The 20,689-nt window shown below is 35.0% G+C and overlaps 1 protein-coding gene and 1 pseudogene across 2 annotated transcripts in view; one reads left to right on the top strand and one right to left on the bottom strand.

Moving 5' to 3' along the window:
• Positions 1-20,689, top strand: part of LRRTM4 (leucine rich repeat transmembrane neuronal 4) — a 711,554-nt gene that overhangs the window by 260,522 nt on the left and 430,343 nt on the right. The gene's annotated exons all lie outside the window — the stretch shown is intronic.
• On the bottom strand, positions 7,327-8,446 carry LOC122497079 (annotated as a pseudogene).

The following is a 20,689-nucleotide window of genomic DNA, read 5'->3' as shown; positions in this document are numbered from 1 at the left end:
TGTGGTATCCTTTTTGTTGCAAACTTCTCATTTTGAAATAATTATGGATTCACAGGAAGTTGCAAAGAACACACAGAGAGTTTTCAGATACCATTCACCCAGTTTTGCCCATATGTTACATCTTACACAGCTGTGTAGTACAGTAGCAAAACCAGGAAACTGATAATACAATAAAATGTAAGTATAAATATAGTTGTATGACATTTTATCATATGTGTGTATTCATGAAATCACCACTTCAATACACAACATACAGAACTACTGTAGCACCATAAAGGTTCTGATTGCTACCCCTTTATGGCCACATCCAAATCCCTCACAGTCACTGCTTTGTTCATCGAACCCTGACAACCATTAGTCAGTTCTGTCTATAACTTTGTTTTGAGAATGTTATGTAAATGGATTTATAAAGTATGTGACCCTTGGAGATTGCCTTTTTTTCCCCCACTGAAGACAGTGCCCTTGAGAGCAACATAGAAGTTGCTGCATATATTGACAATTTGTTCCTTTTTATTAATAGTATCACATGATACGTAGATACTACATTTTGTTTATCCATTTATGTGTTAAGTAACATTTTTGTTGCTTTCAATTTGGGGCTATTACAAAGAGAGTTGCTATAAAAAATATCACAGGTTTTTTTTGTGGATATAAGTTTTTATTTTTCTGGGATAAATGCCCAGAAGTGCAATTGATCTGTTGTATGGTAATGTATGGTTTATTTTTTTAAAGAAACTGCCTTGCTATTTTTCATAGCAACTCTGCCACTTTAGATTTCTACCAGCAGTGTGTGAAGGATTGACTTTCTTCATATTCTCACCAGCATTTGGTGTTGTCACTGTTTTTAATTTTAGCTGTTCTAATAGATGTGTAGTGATGTCTCATTGTGGTCTTAATTAGCATTTCCCTAACGACTATTGATATTGAACACCTTCTTCCATGCTTATATGCCATTCCATGGATGGCATCCTCTTCAGGGAAAATTCTTTTGCCCATTTGCTAATTAGTTTTTTTTTCCCTGTGGTGTTTTGTGAGTTTGTTATAAATTCTCAATCCAAGTCATTTATCAAATATTTACTTTGCAAATATTTTCTCCCAGTCTGTAACTTATGTTTCCATTCTGTTTTAATGGGTCTTCACAAACAAAAGTGTTCAATTTTCATGGAGTACAGTTTATCTTTTTTTTTTTCTTTTGTGGACATCTTTTGGTGTCATGTTTAAAAACTCTTCACCTAGGCTGAGATCCCAAGGATTTTCTCCTATGTTTTTAAGAAGTGTTATAATTTTATGTCTTTATTTAAATCTACTGTCTATTTTGAATTAAGTTCTGTGGAAGTTGTGAGGCTTAGGTTGAGATTCATTTTTCTGCCCATGAGTATCATATTGCTCCATCAGTTTATTGAAAAGGCTGTTCTTCCTCCACTGAATTGCTTTTTTCCTTTCTCAAAAACAAACAAACAAACAAACAAACAAACAGTATCTGTGTATCTGTTTCTGGATTATTTTCATCTATGTGTCTATGCTTTTGCTAATTCCACAGTCCTGATACTGTAGCTTATAGTAAGTCTTAAAATCAGGTAGACTGATAATTCCTACTACTTTATTCTATTTTTCAGAAATGTTATAGATATTTTACTTCCTTTGACTTTCCATATAAACTTTAGAATAATCTTGTGTATATCTACAGACTATCTTGCTAGGGTTTGATAGGAATTATGTTGTGTGTGTACGACAGTTTACAGAAAATTGATGTCTTTTCTGTGTTGTCTTCTAATTCATGTCATGTTATGTCTTTCCATGTATTTAGATCTTCTTTGATTTCACTAGCACTTTATAATTTATAACCTAGCAGTACTGTATTTATTTTATTAGATGTATACCTAGGTATTACCTTTTTTTTGAGGGGTTTGAACTGGTGTTGTATTTTTAATTTTGATCTTCATGTGTTCATTGCTAGCATATAAAAATGCAATTGATTTTTTAATGTTTATATTGCACTATGTGACATTTCTGAGCTCACACCTAAATTAATGAACTTTTTAATAGATTTTTGGCTTTGTCTACATAAACAATCAAGTCATCTTCAATTAGAAATTATTTCTTCTTTTCTAATCATATGTCTTTATTTCCTTTATTCAACTGTATCCTGTTGGATACAACTTCCAATTCTTTGTTGAATAGCAGTAATGAGACTGAATAACCTTGTTTTATTCCTAAACATGGAGAAAAAGCATTAAGTGTTTTACTACTAGCTATAGTTTATTTGTAGTTTTTTTAATCAAGTTCAAGAAGTCTTTCTATTCCTAGTTTTCTAAGAATTGTTATCATGAATGGATGTTGAGATTTGACAAATACTTTTTCTGCATCCATTGATAAGATCATGTAATTTTTCTTTCTTAACCTCTTACTACAGCAGGTTATATTTCTTAGATTTGGAATATTGTTTTAGCCTTGCATCCCTAGAATAAATCCAGTTAGTTATGGTTTACTAGTTTATGTTTTTCTGAATTGTATTTGCTAATGTTTTGTTAAGATTATTTTTTAATGTCTATGGGGTGACTGGGTAGCTCAGTCAGTGAAGAGACTGACTCTTGGTTTTGGCTTAGGTCATGATCTCAGGGTTCATTGGTTAAGCCCTACAACAGGCTCTGCACTCACAGTATGGAGCCTGCTTAGGATTATCTCTCTCCCTGTATTCTGCCCCTCCCCTGCTCATATGGTCTCTATCTCTAAATAAATAAATAAATAAATAAACTTTAAAAAAATTTTTAAAAGAAATTTCTTGTCTCTATATATAAGGAATATTGATCTGTTTCTTCACTCACTTACTCACTCCCTCCTGTATTCCTTCTTTCCTTCTTTCTTTCCTTCCTTCCTCCCTTCCTTCCTTCCTTTTCTCTCTTTCTTTTTACCATCTTACCATCTGGATTTTATATGAGGGTAATATTAACTGCATCAAATGAGTTGAAAAGTCTTCCCTCTTCTATTTTTTACATGAGCTTGTTTAAAATTAGTTCTTGTTATTTTTGTTAGTTCTTCTTAAAACATGTAGTATGCTTTTCCAATGAAACTATTTGAGCTTGAGATTTCTTTTTCAGAAGAATTTAATTTCTTTTTTTAATTTTTTTAAATGTTTATTTTTTGAGAAAGAGAGAGAGAGAGAGAAAGAGAGAGAGAGAGAGCGCACAAGAAGGGGAGAGCCAGAGAGAGAGGGAGAATCTGTAGCAGGCTCCAGGCTCTGAGCTATCAACACAGAGCCTGACGTGGGGGCTCAAACCCACAAACTGTGAGATCATGACCTGAACCAAAGTTGGACGCTTAACCAACTGAGCCACTCAGGTGCCCCTTTAATTTCTTAATATAAGCAGCTCCATAACTATTATCTATTTCATATTGGCTGGATAGTGCTAATTTGTGCTTTCAATAATTGGTCCATTTCATCTATGTTGTCAGATTAATTTGTGTAGAGTTATTTTTTATTTGTTCCCTAATTATCCCTTTTGATGCCAGTAATGACTCTAGAGATATCTCTTATTTCATTCATGACATTGGCATCTTCTCTCCTTTTTTCTAATCTGTTACACCAGAGATTCATCATTTTTACTGATCTTTTCCAATAACCAAATTTTGTTATATTGATTTTCTTCGTTGTTTCTTGGTTTTCTCACATAATTAATTTCTGCTAGTTTTGTTTGTTTATTATTTTCTTTCTTTTGCATACTTTGAGCTTATTTTTGTTCCTCTTTTTCTAGTTTCTTGATATGAAAGCTTAGATTATTGATTTGAGATTTTTAATTTTTGCTAATATAGGCCTTTAGTGATATGCATGTCCCTTCACCACTACTTTAGCTGCATCCCACATATATTGATAGGTTAATTTTATTTTCATTCTGTTGAATGTATCCTTTTCCATTTCCCTTAATATTTTCTTTTTGACTTCTAGATCACTTAGAAATATAGTGTTTAGTTTCCAAGTATTTGTAGGTTATCCTATTATTGCTCTATTACTGACTTTCTACTCTGGTGCTTTTGTGGTGAGAGAATACACTGCATGTGATTTAAATTCTTTTTAATATTTTGAGTTTGTTTCATGATTAAGATATGGCCTATTTTGATAAATGTTCTGTGGACATAATATGTAATCTATGCTTATTATATGGTATAGCCTATAAATGTCTATCAGATCCTGTTGGTTAAAGACAATGTTCAGTTCTTTTATATTTGCCTAATTTATGTCTAGTTGTCTATCCACTTGAGAGATGGGGGTGGGAAACTTAACTATAATTGTGTGTTGATCTATTTCTTCTTCAGTCTAGCAGTTTCACTTCACATATTTTGCAGCTCTGTTGTTTAATGCATGCACATTTAGTATCGTGGATTGGCCCTTTTATCACTCTGCAGTGACCTACTCCGTTCCTTGTAATTTTCTTTGCTGGGAAGTCTACTTAGTCTGATATATCAATACAGCCACTCCTGTTTTCCTTTGGTTATTTGCATATTCTTTCTAAATACTTTAACTTCCAAACTCTATCATTATACAGATATTCCCCACTTTTTTGAAAGTTTGCATTATGCCACTTCACATTTATGAAAGATCTACATTAGTACCTCTTTCCATTAATCTAAAATAATCCGGAAAGGATTTTTACTTTTATGAAAAAAGGCAAAAAGAGCACTTAGTGTTTCTTTTGCAGTAAGTCATTAGAGAGGCAGCACCAACCAGTCGTGGCCAGAGTGGCACCACCTAGCTCCTTCCCCAGGAACTATGCTCAGCATCTCAGAATCAAGCCTCCCTAGCTTTGAATTGTATCTGTGAGCCTCTGTGCTTTATCTGGATTTGTTTTGTGCATCCATCAGCAAGATATGTCGTAAGGTATCAGAAAAGCCTAAGAGAGGTTATTTTGACGTCTGGGAATGCTGGAAATTTTTTTCCATATAAATTAATGATAACTGCTTCTTTACTTGATACCATTTCATACCATATGAAAGGTTTCCTAAGAATGCTCTGCTTACAGATAGTTGAGGGAAACCTGTATTTTAAGTGAGGTTCTTATAGATAGCATACAGTTGTATCATATTTTTAAATCTACTTTCAATCCTTATCTTTTAATTATTCTAATTAGACTATTTACATATAATGTAATTATTGATATATTTAGGCTTATGACTGTCTGTGTTTTCTTTTTCTTCTCTTGCTGTAGGTTACTTAAACATTGTTTAGAATTCCATTTTAACTTATCTGTGATGTCTGTACGTGTATCCCTTTGTATAGAATTTTTAATTATTTGCTTTAGGTTTTATATTGTATCCACATAACTTATAACAGTCTACCGGTGTCATCTTTTGACCAGTTTGAGGAGTGTACAAAAACTTTTCTCTCCTTACCTTATTCTACCTTAACTCAATTTATAACATAATTATCTTTTTTTTTTCAACGTTTATTTATTTTTGGGACAGAGAGAGACAGAGCATGAACGGGGGAGGGGCAGAGAGAGAGGGAGACACAGAATCAGAAACAGGCTCCAGGCTCTGAGCCATCAGCCCAGAGCCTGATGCGGGGCTCGAACTCATGGACCGTGAGATCGTGACCTGGCTGAAGTTGGACGCTTAACCGACTGCACCACCCAGGCGCCCCTATAACATTATTATCTTAAATAATTCCTGTTGAGAGCTAAAATAGACCATTTTATAATTTTTGCTTTAATCGTCAGATATAATTTAGCAAACTTAATAGGAAAAGAGAACTCTGTTGTATTTACCTATAATTTTACTTTCTGTTGTTTTTTTCTTTCTTTTTGTTGTTTCAGAATTTGTTCTTTTGTCATTTCTTTTCTGTTTAGATTACTTCTTTAAGCATTCTTTTAGGGCAAATCATCTGGCAACAATTCTTATTTGTTTTTTGTTTCTCTTTTGTTTATTTTGCTTTATTTTCAGTCATCTGAGACTGTCTTGATTTCCTTTTTATTTCTGAAGGATATTACTCTTGGATGTATATTCTGGAATGAAGTTCCCTTATTTCAGCCCTTTAAAATCATGCTATCTCCTTTTGGCCTCCACAAATTCTTATCAGGAATTCACTTGCTTTGGAAAACTTTGCCCATATAGGTAATGTGTTGTTTCTCTCTGTCTGCTTTCAAAATTTTTCTTTTCTTTTCATTTTCAGAAGTTTACTACATGTCTGGCCATGAATTTCTTTGGGACTACCATGTTTGGGATTGGCTCCGTTTCTTAAATTCCTAAATGTATGTCTTTTGCTAATTTGGGGAAGTTTTCAACTTTTATTTCTTTGAATATGTTTTCCAACTCTTCTTTTTTCTCCTTTTCCTGGAACTCTGATAACATTCACGTTAGATCTCTTGTAATCATCTCACAGATCTCCGGGTCCCTCCTTTTGCATTATACTTCCAGATTATATTCTTTCTGTTCAAAATGCGTAATTTTTGTTGTTCTCCCTTCAGGATTCTTCTTTACATTTTCCATTTCTTTGCTTAGGATTTCTTTTAAAAAATATACCAAATGTGTTCATAATCATGGAAGTAGTTTTATGACAACTGATTTAAAACCCTTGTTAGATATTCTAACAGTTGTTATCACCTAAGTGTTGGCATCTGTTGATTGCCTTTTCTTATTCAAATTGAGATCTTCCTGGCTCTTTGTTAATTCAAGAGATATTTTAATTAAGTCCTAGATATTTTGGGAACTATGTATGAGACTTTTGACCTCATTAAAATATTGTTTTAGCTAGCCTTCTTTGCTACTAATGTGGCAGGGGAAGATAAAGTGCTGCTCATTTCTGCCAGGTTACAGTGAAAGTCCAGATTCCCCACTTCTCTGGCTCTAGAGAAGGTAACTTCTCTTTACTACTGAGTAGTGATAAAGTGACTATCTAGTAGGCCCACTCTGATACCACCTCAGTCAAGAGTAAGGAGGGGTACCCTGTTACCCTCAGTCAAGGATAGAAGTGTAGGATTCCCACATGGTCTCCACTGATGCCAAAGTAGAAAAAGACACACCAGTTATCACTCATTCTGCAAGGATCAGAGTCCTAGCTCACCACTCAGACTTCTTTCAGCCATCCTAATTGACAGAAGGGTTGGGTAAAAAACCATGTTTTTTGATGTTTATTTTATTTTTGGGAAAGAGAGAGTCAAAGCTCCAGTGGGGGAGGGACAGAGAGAGAGGAAGACATAGAATCTGAAGCAGGCTCCAGGTTCTGAGGTGTCAGCACAAAGCCTGATGTAGAGCTTGAACTCATGAACTGCGAGATCATGACCTGAGCCGAAGCCAAATGCTTAATCAACTGTGCCACCCACTCATTTTTTTAATGAGAAGTAAGCTTTTATTTTCTTGTTTCATAAATAAGTTTGGCTAAATTGGTTGCTTTATGATGATTAGTGAAAGAGACCAAATTCCATATCCTTTTCTGATTTCTTCAACCTTGGCTGGGCTGTGGCAGCAGCAGGTGCAGCAGTGGTGTTAGTGGCCATGGGGTGGCAGCCACAAATACAGATGAATCAGCCAAGGCCTTGACCTTTTCAGCAATTGGGAAGGTGTAATCAGTCTCCACAAAGCCAGGATCCACTTGTATCCATTGATGGTAGAATGGGGCACTGATGCAACAGTCAGATACCCTATCCGGAGACATATACTGGCAACACTGTGGACACCTTCCAGGAAGCAAGAATGCAGAGTTTCTTCTGTGATGTCAAGCATTTCAGGGTTGTAGAGCCTGTCATTGTCAAACATGTGCTGGATTACTATCTAAAAAGAGAAGGAGGAGATGTTCAGCATATTGAGCAGTATGGCTTCGCTGGCTCCCACTTTGTCTCCGTCTTAAATAGCTGCACATCATCAGGATTTCAGTGGTGCCCCTGGAGATTTTAGTGGTGATGCCTAAAGCCTGGAAGAAGGAGGTCTTCTTGGGCCCCAGAACAGTGTTCTGGACTGGCACAGTGACTTCACATAAGATTATGGCACCAGCACAGCCATAGCTGGTACCTTATAAGCCAGCATCATGTCCCTGATCTCAGTGAGGTCTTCCTTGGAGAACACAAAAGCCACATTCCCCCAAAGGTGAGGCGATAGTTTTTGCAGAGCAGGGTTGTTCTCCAGATGCCTTCAGATAGCCTGTATATCAGTATTCTTGCCCATCAGCACCACAGCCTTCCTACAGGGGGGCATGGGGATCTGCTGCATCTGCTTGGAACCCACATTTCCTGCTCCCACAGTGAAGCATTTTGGATATTCATCCAAAAGTTGGATGATTGTAAGGAAGTAGTTGGACTTCCAGGTCACCCCATCTTCCCTGGGCCCCATTATCAGGAATTGCCTCACAAGGTTTAAAGATGATGTCACTCATAAGGAGGCCTGGAGAGAGGAAGGGCCAATTTTTACAACCAGTGGAGAGTGGAAGTCTAGGTTACACCCTAGGCATTTGCTGGTGTGAATGGAGGTGGAGACAAAAGTTTTTCTGTGATGTTTGGATATAGTAAAGTAGCTGTTTGCTAAACTTTTCTAAAGTTTTTTTTTTTTTTTTTTTTTTTTTAATCTTGTTAGACTGTCTCTTGTCCTTTAACTAAACAGGAGGAGGCTTTTGTTAGGGCTTTTATTGTCTGTGCCCATTGGTGTTTACAAGTTACTGGCTTTTATAACACCAAATCTGCAATTTATAAAGAAAAAAGAAAACCCACAGACTTGGTATTGTGTTATTTCCTGGATGCCAAAGTCCCTTGCCAGTCTGCCCTTTTCTCTACAGTGTTTTACCACTATAATTAGCCAAAAAAGTAGAGGATTACTTCTTCATTTTTTAGGAAAGAGAACTCTTTGCTTATTTGTTTTAATTTTGCTACCAGTGTTTTAAGTGATTATTTTCTAAGTTGTTAGATTACATGTCTAAGATTTTGGGTTGGCTCAGTCACTTAAGCGTCTGGTTCGCTAAACTCTTGGTTTCAGCTCAGGTCATGATACCACGGTTTTGTGAGTCTGAGCCCCACATTGTTCTCTGCACTGGCAGCACGGATTCTGTCTTTCCTTCTCTCTCTGCCCCTCCCCTACTCATGCTGTCTCTGTTTCTTTCAGAATAAATAAATAAGCAAAAATATTTATAAATTCTCATATTTCTGACAATGTACTTTTGGTGCCACAACTTACATATTACATAAGGATAAATGTGTGTGTGTGTGTGTGTGTGTGTGTGTGTGTGTGTGTGTGTGTGTCTGTGTTTCTCTCTCTAAAAATACTCAGAAATTTTGTTTGTTTTCTTTACCCTTGACATTTACGACTTCTACGGGGATAATCACAAAGTTGAGGTGCTCTCTTTATTTATGTTACATGATAGATTTTAAGCCATCTTGATCTCCAGTTTCAAGTGTTTCTTCACCCCAGAAAAATTCATTTTATTACTTCTTGATCATTGATTTTCATCTTGTTCTTGACTGCACTCTGGACTGCAAATTGTATTTTAGCGTAATTTCCATGTTCCTTCCTCACTCTCATTATTTATGTTCTTTTTTTCTTTTGCTTAAGTATTTTGTGAAAGATTTCTTAAAATTGACATCTAATTTACTCATGGGGGTTTCTACAATATCCAATATTGTGTACATTCCTCCATTACAGTTTTTACATCAGCTATCATGTTTTTCATCCAAGGTAAAGCGTTTGTTTCTGTGAACAGCTGGCATAAGAATTCCTCTTAGAGAGAAAACTCTATTGAAAAAGATTTTGCCTGTGTGTGAGAAGCTAAGGGAATGCTCAGGAAACAAAGATGATTGCTGAGTTGTAATTTGCTAGAGAAGAGGTGGAGCGAATCAAGGAGATTCTGGATAGATCTGAGGCGCTCACGATGACCTTTTGGTGGGGCTCCAGCATACTTTCAGCATATGGAAGTTTGGTTAATCATCTTGATTAATTTTTTTGTTTGTTTGAAAATGAAAGCACTAAGTATCGTGTTTTATGTCAGGGCCAATGTGTTTAGACCAGTAAGTAAGTAAATAATGTAACAGAGAAAACAAGGAGAACATTGTCTCCTTAGCATTGGAATAGATACTTTCGAAACCCTTGGACTCCCAAGAACTATGGAATTGGTGGGGAGGAGAGTACAATCAGGCACAGAAGAAATTCCAGGCAATCTTTCAAAGACTTAAAATCCAGAGATGGAACAATACAAAGGAAGACCAAATGCAAATAGGGAGAAGATGATCATGTGCAAGTCAAAGAGAAAGGCCCGAAGAGAGACAACTTTGCCAACACCTGATCTTGACTTCTAGTTATCCAGAATTGTGAGAAAACAAATTTCTGTTTAAGCCACTTCTTAGCCCCCACATCCCCTCCAAAATAAGGTAATGAGGGTGTTCCCATCTAAGATGCGGTAATGATTTTTTGTTTTTCTCTTGTTCTCAATTATTTCTCCTCCTTAGAGTTGCCCATTTACTTTCAGCTTCAGTGACATTTTTGTTCCTTGTTAACTCACTGTGCTTATGCTTCATTGAAATTGCAGAAGGGTTGGGGCACCTGGGTGGCTCAGTCAGTTAGGCATCCGACTTCAGCTCAGGTCATGATCTCGCAGTTTGTGAGTTTGAGCCCTGCGTCAGGCTCTGTGCTGACAGCTCAGGGCCTGGAGCCTGCTTCAAATTCTGTGTCTCCCTCTCCCTCTGCCCCTCCCCTGCTCACGCTCTTACTCTCTCTGTCTTTCAATAATAAATAAATGTTAATAATAATACTAATAAAGAAATTGCAGAAGGGTCATTTCAGAGAGTGGGTTTGTTTTGGTTTGAATCAGGTACACCCAAAGGGTGTAGGAGGCAGAATGTTTATATTCACTCTAATATTCTTTTCCAGTTCAGAAGCCCTCAAATCTGAAGACTTAAGGAGTTAGTTAGATAACCATGGAGTCATAGCAGCAAGCATAGAACGCTTGGTTGATTACAGCATTGCTCCTGTTCTCTCAGAGGCTCATTTAACCTTACTTCTTAGAAAAACAAACAAGAAACCAAACCTTTTGCCTAGGAAGTCCAGCTGCCCTAAGTATAAGCAAGGAGCAGTAGATGCCAGCACAGGTTCCCCACTCTCTGTCATCTCAGGCATCTGTGACCTTTCCCAAGGTCATAGTTGAATCAGGATTTATACCTCCCATCAGTCCCAGCAACCTCTCATCTCTGATGCCAGACTTGTTTAAATTAATTTAATTATGCCTCCAAACCCCCATTCTACAAGGCTGGTAGAAAATTTAATCTCAGAAATTCTCATACTCTGACAACTACCAGGCACCCAAATATGACCTAAGAGAGACAAACTCTTCCCAGGTTTTTAGTGCTATGATGTTGAGGAATTTGCCAACAAGATACCATGTACCCATACAGCCATTAGCAATGAAAGAGTACAGTGGATGAGTGCAGACAATGGAGCCAAATAGTTCTGAGTAAAATATTATCTCTCCTATTAGTTGTGTGGTATTGTATATTATCTAACTTCTCCATGTCTCTGTTTTTCATCTGTAAAATGTAAATTCTAAGATGTGACCTCAGAAGATTTTTGTGAGGATTAAATACATAAACAGGGGTGAAGTTCTCCAAACAGTCCCTCACACACAGCAAGCTCTAGACCTGTGTTGGATATTGTGTTCCCCTGAGTCTTTGCCTTCTATTTGGAGTGCTATGGTTTCCCAAAGGACACAGATTACTCAGCCCCCTTCTCAATCTCAGTCCTGCCTATGTATGTTTAGTTGCTTCTTCATTCTCCCTTTCCCATTATTTCCCTCAAAATCCTAGGAATCCTCTTTGCTAAGCTTAAAATTGCAAAAAAAGAGAAGAAGCATTTTTAGCTTTTTTTCTGCTCATCCAAATCTGTGGCAAAAAACAAAAAACAAAAATTACAGCTACTTTCTGGAAACAGAGGGAGAAAGGTAACCCCATAGTCAACATATAATATTATCCTGCCAGGTATGAGTTAAGCCTTTGATCATTCATTGGAATGTTGGAGAGAACTAGAATTTAAATCTATGTGCTTAAGCCTTTTTCATTGTGAGAAAATTTCAGGTTTTTTTAAAATCTAATTTCTGCTAGCTAGAATCCTATAGAATTTATAATTTCTTCAAAATTATGGATAAATTGTTTTTACTATGTGTACAATGAGATAATAGTAATAAAATTATAGTAATACAGAATAGAAAGGGGGCATATTCCTTTGTCTGCTACCTTATGGAAATAGACAAAGCATATAATCTACTTATAGAAAACTAAACAAAGCATACATCAAGCTTTTTACTTTGGATTTACTGATTCACTATTAAATGTGTCTATAATTTCGTATTACTTGTCATTTTCTCTTAATAGCACTTATATTACTATAGTTATATAAAGTTTGACATTCTGGCTTACTTCATGGATTTCAGGCTGAAATGGTACTTAGAATTGATTTTCTAGGAAATATGGTTTGGTGACATAGAAATTGATCATTTTTATTCCAGTAGATAAGACTCTATAATAATTATCTTTATTAGGTATCAATATTTTCTATCTATGCTTTACAAGTATATAAATCTGATTTTCTATCCATATTCTCTCTTGTAGTTAATCCATATAAATACATATATATACATATGCACACTTTTTTTTGTTCATGATTTTATTTTGCAAATGATTACATACATGTATATTTTATATATTCATAAAAATAATTAGGAATGAATAAGTCATGGGAATAAAGGGCATACCATAGGGAATATGGACAATGACATTATAATAGCATTGTATGGTGACAAATGGTAGATACACTTATGGTGAGCAGATCATAATTATACTGAAGTTGATTCACTGTGTTGTAGACCTATTACCACTATAACATTGTGTGTCAACTATACTCAAATAAAAACATTTTTTAACATATATATATATACACACATACACATAATTTTAAGGAATATAAATAATAAACAAATACATAAAGAAATAAAATATATACAAAGAAAGATATGTATATATACATTTATATATTAATTTGTATATTTACATAATGTATTTATAGAATATTTCAGCAATTTTCAAAAAATATATTTGCATATCTAATGATAATTGTTTCTGATGCCCTAGAATAGCCAAATTTCAAAAGAAAATAGTCTCCAAAGTTAAAATAATTTGCCAATAACATACTGATATAGTTAATACAATTAATATTATATATCATAATGTTGTATTAATTTATACTAATATGTTAATTCATATTAATATAATGCACATTGTGTCTGCATATAAATTCAATTATTGATATAAATTACAAAGTATGTTAATTTGTAATAATATAAAAAATATCATATTAAAATGACCACCTGCCTTTAAGTGCTAAATTTAAAAGCACAATTTCAAAATATTAATTAATTTCAATTTTTGTGGGCAGCATTCTTTATTGCAGATGTAAACCTAATAGTTTTTCTTTAAAATTGGCCATGAACATATTTTTGGAAGAACGCCTCATTCTGACATTTTTGTGTTGCTCAAAATTTTCTCTCTAACCTCTTCACCATCACAAAATGTTGGCAGGGTAACAAGAGCCTGGGAGATGATATGAGCACGTAAGTTATGAAAAATCAGAACCCACTTAGATTTATAGGTGGTCCATAACTTTCAGGAACAGTATCTTCAAAACACCCATGAATTCTGCAAAGTAATTCTATTCTGAGTGTTATATATGAAGAATAAATAGACCTATTATTCTTAAAATACCTGTTCTAAAGATACCATTGCTAGCACCTAGAAAACAGAAGGGTTTTTCAGGTCTCTAAACAAAAAGAAAAAGGAAGTGCTTTAACAAGTCATATAGTGGTGTGATTTTGTGATCTTTCAACTCACCTACATCAAGTTTTAGTGAATAAAAGTTGTAGCTACTCAATTGTGTACATTGCATGTTTCCCACTCCTTGCTAAGTTATATTTTATTTTAATTTCATATACCATTAATAATTAATCAATTTAAAGCTATTAATTTGAAATGAATTATCAAGTAATTATATTATTAAAAACAATGCATGATGTGCTTCTGCACTTCTGTTAATCAAAATGTTATGTGCACACCAATTAATGTCATTTTTAAAAATCTCCTGTTAGAAGGATAAGTTTATTTGGAAAATGAAGTAAAAATTGCATTGATTAAAATGGTGAAAATGTAATTTTAAAAATAATTTTGGCTTAGTACTATTTCATCGTGTATATACACACACACATAGATACACACACACATATATGGTGTGTGTATACACACCATATCTTTTTTAAGATCTCCACATCTTTTTTATCCATTCATCAGTCAATGGACATTTGGGCTCTTTCCATAACTGGCTATTGTTGATAGTGCTGCTATAAACTTCGGGGTGCATGTATCCCCTTGAACAAGTATTTTTGTATTCTTTAGGCAAATACCTAGTATTGCAATTGATGAATTATACGGTAGCTTTGTTTTTAACTTTTTGAGTAAACTTCATACTCTTTTTCAGAGTGACTGCCCAAATTTACATTCCTACCAACAGTGTAAGAGGGTTCCCCTTTCTTCACTTCCTTGCCAACAAACCTGTTGTTTCCTGTGTTGTTAATCTGACATGTGTAGGATAATATCTCATTGTAGTTTTGATTTGTATTGCCCTGACGATAAGTGATGTCGAGCATATTTTCCTATGTCTGTTTGCCATCTCTGTGTCTTCTTTGGAAAAATGTCTATTTATGTCTTCTGCCCATTTTTAACTGTATTGTTAGTTTTTTTTGAATATTATTCAGCTCTCAAAAAGAATGAAATCTTGCCATTTACAAGATGTAGATTGAGCTAGAGAGTATTATGCTAAGCATAATAACTCAGAAAAAGACAAATACCATATGATTTCACTCATACAAGGAATTTAAAAAACAAAATATATGACTATAGGGGAAGGGGGGAAAAAGAGAGAGGGAAGCCAACCACAAGAGACTTTACTATAGAGAACAAACTGAAGTTGATGGTAGGAAGTTGTTGGGAGATAGTCTACATGGATGATGGGTATTAAGGAGGGCACATGTTTTGATGAGCACTGAGTATTACATGTAAGTGATGAACCACTAAATTCTACACCTGAATCCAGTTTTAGCGTATATGTTAACTAATTAGAATTTATATTAAAACTTGAAGAAAAGGGGCATCTGGGTGGCTCAGTTAGTTAAGCATTGACTCTTGGTTTTGGTGCAGGTCATGATCTAATGGTTTCATGAATTCAAGCCCACATCGGGCTCTATGCTGTCAGCACAGACCTTGCTTAAGATTCTCTCTCTCTCCCTGTCTCTCTGCCCCTCCCCCATTCACATTGTCTCTGTCTCTCAAAATAAATAAATAAACTTAAAATTTTTTAAATGAAAAAATTATTTGGTATATGTTTTATTCTTACATTTTAACTATAATATTGGCTTCTTATTTATTTATCAATCTAAATTCAAATAATATTAATGTCAACTTCATACAGTATACATAAGCGTATATAACACTATACTTATATTTCCTTCTTCTTCTCTTTTATATTATTGTTGTCATATATTTTATTTTTAGATAGGCAATAAACCTACAATGCAGTGCTATTAATTTTGCTTGGGCAGTCAAATATATTTAGAACAATTTAAAATAAGAACAAATATATCTTCTCTTTCTTTTTTGAGACCATTTCTGGAACTCTGTATTTCAGATTTCTCTCTGATATTATGTTCCTTCTGTCTAAGTGCAGATATGCTGGTAATGAATTTTCTTAGCACTGGTTTGTCTAAAAAATACTTAATGTAAAAATTTATTTTTTCTGGGTATAATATCCTAGTTTGACTTTTTGCTTGCTTGTGGAATTACTTTAATGATGTCAGTTTTTGTCTTCTGGTTTGCATACTTTCTGACTCTAATTCTTGCCTTTGATTTTTAATCAGTATATGATCTATCTTTCTTTCTTACTTCCTTCTTTCCTTCCTTTCTTCCTTTTTTAAATGACTGCCTACAAGATTAACTGTTTATCTTTGATTTTAAGTGGTTTGAATATAATGTGTCTAGCAGTACTTTATTTTTTGTATTTATTCTGCTTGGATCTCTCTGCATACTATTTACCCTCTTCCAGCAGTAGATTGCTATTGCTTGGTACTTGGTACTTGCTATGGCTTTGGGGGGAGGAGAGATCTCTATTTTCATGATCGAGATTCAGTGTTAGGCAGATACTCTCTGCCTATGGCTTTGAAGTGGTGCTTTTTGGCTACATGTCCCCCCAGTAGCAGATGAACTCTGTCTTGTTTCTTTGGTATTTTTTAAGTTTATTTTGAGAGAGAGATAGAAAGTGAGCAGAGGAGGAGCAGAGAGAGAGGGAGATAGAATCTCAAGCAGGCTCTGTGATGTCAGTGCCAAGCCTGATGCAGGGTTTGAACTCACAAACCATGAGATTATGACCTTAGCCAAAATCAAGAATTGGACACTTAACTGAGTCACCCAGGTGCCCCTCTTTGGTACTTTTGAGGGAGGAGAATGTCCTGCTTTCCTCCAAAGTTAGGAGGCTGCTGATGGTTTTGGTACAATTTCTGGACCCAAAAATGTCCCAGCCCCAGTAGTAGGGTTATTTTTTCTTTTGGTCTGCACTGGGTCACAATGGTACTTACCTGTGGTCTGGGGCAGCGGGATCTCCCCTCTTGCCCGGGCAGCTTAGAGCTTTTGTAGAGTAGAGGAGAAGGGTCTCAGTCAAGTCTGTCCTCCATTTTTACCTCACTAAATATGGCTGTCTCCAGTCTCCTATTATGTTCTCAATCTCATTCATGAATGCTGTGAGGAGGCGCATAGAGAAGAGCTCCAGAGTGGGTATGAACTCCTCTGTGTCTACTATTTCCAGTTACTCTATACTCTCGTTGTGGCTCATGGTCAGCCTTCAAAAGTATATTAAAATTGGGAGCTGAATTTTTCTTACCTGCTAATACAGCATTCTGTGCCTCTTCCTCTTCAATAAGTTAGCCAGTGTTTACAAAGCATTTCCATTGGGTTGTGGTGAGGAGATTCTTGGATTTCTATATTTCTTGGGTTGTGGCCTTGTGACTTCAGCAATCTAGGTTTACAAAAGTTTTATTTTTTGTAGTCTGATTTTTTGTTGTTGTTGTTACTGTTATATTGGGAGTTAGGTTTTTAAGAAATTTATGTATCTTTGGTAGAAGCAGAACTCCTGAATTAGCACTAAACAACAAGAACAAAAGCTTCCCAGGTATATAAAATATACAACTACAGTTGAGAACCTCAGAAACTGAACACCATGCATGGCCTCTAATGCTGTGGTTTTTGATCCTGAGTACTGATAAGAATCACTAGAGGACACTTTTAAACAATACTGATGCCCCAAGTCCTAGCCTCCAGAGATTCTTGATTAATTGGTCTCATCAAACCTTCAGCCATGGGTATTTATTAAAATCTACCTAGTAGATTCTGATTTACAGGTAAGGTTATGATCGCTGTTCTAATCAGTCTAATGGTACTTTAAGTGTGTAAAGTGACAAATTTCAGCACATGAACCATGATTTTCTTAAATCTATTATAACCACAAATTTAGATCACATCTTTTGTACATTTGTAGAAACATATTCTACCTGAGGCCATATCCAAACTATAGTAGCAGATTAAGTGAAGTCATTATACTGATTTGGTTTTGTGAGCTCAGAAGAGAAGTGTCTTTTCCAAGGAATTAAATTACCCCCATTGGAGTCCTCTAATATCATGGTTGGGTAGGCCATCACCTGAGGTTCCTCTGAATAGTCTGCATAGAATGTTAGAAATATGGAAACAAGGACATGTATGTTCTTTTTTTTAAGTTTATTTATTGATTTTTGAGAGAGAGAGACAGACAGAGTAAGAGTGGGGGAGGAGAAGAGAGAGAGAGAAGGAGAGAGAGGATCCCAAGCAAGCTCTGTGCTGTCAGCACTGAGGGCTACACAGGACTCAAACTCACAAACTGTGAGAAATCAGGACCTGAGCTGAAATCAGGAGTCAGACACTTAACCAACTAAGCCACCCAGGTGCCCATATGTTCCTTATATGGTCTGGTTTTTCATGACCCAGTTCAATAGATATGGCTATTAGATTGTCAGATACGTCATGTACTTCATAGTTGACACATACTTGCTACTCAGAATATAGTCTTAATTAAAGAAGTCAAATAGTTATCAGGCAAGTTTCAAGAGCTCTTCTCTGGTGTTTTGACTTACAAAAGAACACTTTTAATAAAATATTCTTGATTGTTAAGCAATCAAATTTATTAGTGAACAAAACGTTGAAATTTTGCAAAGTTTAGAAAATTTGAGATATTGAAAGCTTGATAGAATTTGTAATATATACTATTAAAAGACAAAAATATTACATTAAAATATATATAGAAATACCAAAATAATAAGTAAGAATAGGTACAAGAGTGATTCCAAAATACTGCAGGATTTGTATTATAAAGAGAAGAATTAAGAAATGTCAACTCTGAATTTTATAGAGGTAACTTCAAGCTTTTCTGTTACAACTCATCTGGGAATGGGAAGGCCCCCTGAAGCCCAGTTATAAGTTGCTTCGAAAAGTAGCTAAAAACCAGTCTATCACTTAGGACTATGCCAAGGAAGATTAAAGATTGGGCAGAAAGGAGAGCAAATTGTTAGGTTTTATACTTTTGAAACAATTTTTAGCAAGGGTCAAGCTTCCAAATACTTCCTAAACACTATTTTATTGCTACAAAAGGAGAAAGTTTAAGATACTAATTTGTCATAAGATTTTTGACCCCCAAAAGGTAAACTTCCCACCTATGATTCACCCTAGAAAACTCACACTCTCAAGAAATGCAATTTCTTTATCTATCTTATACATATTTAATTTTCTAAGAAATGTTTTATAGTTTCACCATACTTTCTAAAGTCAAATAATTGAGTTCATCATATTCATCTGACAGTCACTTCAGAACTTAAAGAAAAATTTTCATTCACCTGCAAACATGAGAAATAATCCAATTTTAAAATGTAAGTGGATTTCATGCCTTGAAGAAACATTTACATTAAGTACATCTTAATTTTTCTATTAAATTTCCAATTTAGCAGTGGAAAATACCCTAACATGTAATTATTGAATGTTTGTAACAGTATATTTATGTTGTCTTTTTTTAATGTTTATTTATTTTTGAAAGAGAGAGAGAGAGAGAGCACCAGCAGGGGAGGGGCATAGAGAGGGAGACACAGAATCTGAAGCAAGCTCCAGGCTCTGAGCTGTCCACACAGAGCCTCACACAGGGCTCGAACCCACAAACCACAAGATCATGACTTGAGGTTGGATGCTTAACCAACTGAGCCACCCAGGTGCACCTTATGTTGCCTTTTATAAAACTTTAAGATTATGCCATATATGCCACTGGTAAAATAATAGAGAGAATTCAGAAATTTCCTCTCTTATGTTCAATCCATGCGCATAGAGTAACAGGTCAGATGAAAACAGATAGATAAAATCTTATGGCTATGGCTACACAATTATAGGCTTAGGTGCCTGGGGAAGGAGGACTCAGTCTTCTTTGTTCTAAAGATGCAAAAGAAAGACATGAGGCTCAAAAGGACAGTCCAGATAAACAGGACAATATTTGGAATCAATCTGTGAAGTCTCTAGAGTTACTCTGTGAGACCATACCTTTCATGACAGACATGGAACAATATGTATTAAGTAGAATTTAGGACTCAAATTCTGTACAGAGGCAGAAACACTGATGTTATATATGTAATAAATTCTTCCCCTTTAATATCAAATATTAAAAAAATAAAGTATATGACTTGGGAAAATGTGTTAAGTTTGAGTAAAGACAGAGGTCAGATATGAAGTGCCTTGGGCAATAATATCTAACATCACACTTGTAAGCAGAGTATATTTGATGGGTCTGGCTGCCTGAGTGTTTTGGTTTGTTTTCCCGTTAGTGTTTTGCCACTCAGTATGTGTCCTGCTGGGACACGCATGTTAGATAAAAGAAGTTGACCTGGAAGATCACGAGGATTATTCTGTGGTTAATACATACATAATAACATTGCCTTGCTAAAATTTCTTTGAAAACTGTAAACAAAGGAATAATCTGAAGAAATGCAAAAGGTATATGAAAAGTAAATTTTTGAATTAAGCATTTAAAATGGCAGTTTACTAACCATAGATATCTATATATATCTATATATAGATATGTGTATATATATATATATATATATATATATATGTATATATATATCTAGCTTGCATCATGAAAAAGTCAAAATACCTAACTTTAGAATCATCACTTGGTTGCATAATGCTCTATATTTCCATATAGATTTATTTTAGAGCTTATAGGTTTATTTCAACCCTTATTCAATTGAATATCTTTCTCACTTTTCGTATTACACTATCAGCTTGATAAAGGCACCTGGCAAGACTTCTGCAACATAGCAGGCTCTCAATGATTATTCACTGAATGAATGAATCACGATGAATTTCTTCCTCTATTCATGAATTGACAAACTTTTCTATAAAGGGCCATATAATAAATATTTTAAGCTTTGTGGGCTATAGAAGTTCTCTTTGTATATCATTCTTTGTAAGTTAAAATATAAAATATAAAAAAAAAAAATTCTTAACCTGAGGGTAGTTACAAAAAAGGACATGGCCAAATTTAGCCTTCAGACCATTGTTTGCAGATTCCT

The sequence above is a fragment of the Prionailurus bengalensis genome, chromosome A3, assembly GCF_016509475.1.
Source record: "Prionailurus bengalensis isolate Pbe53 chromosome A3, Fcat_Pben_1.1_paternal_pri, whole genome shotgun sequence".
In the NCBI taxonomy this organism is placed as follows: Eukaryota; Metazoa; Chordata; class Mammalia; order Carnivora; family Felidae; genus Prionailurus; species Prionailurus bengalensis.
Note: the sequence above shows the minus strand (reverse complement) of the source record. Positions and strands in the feature narration are given on the sequence as shown.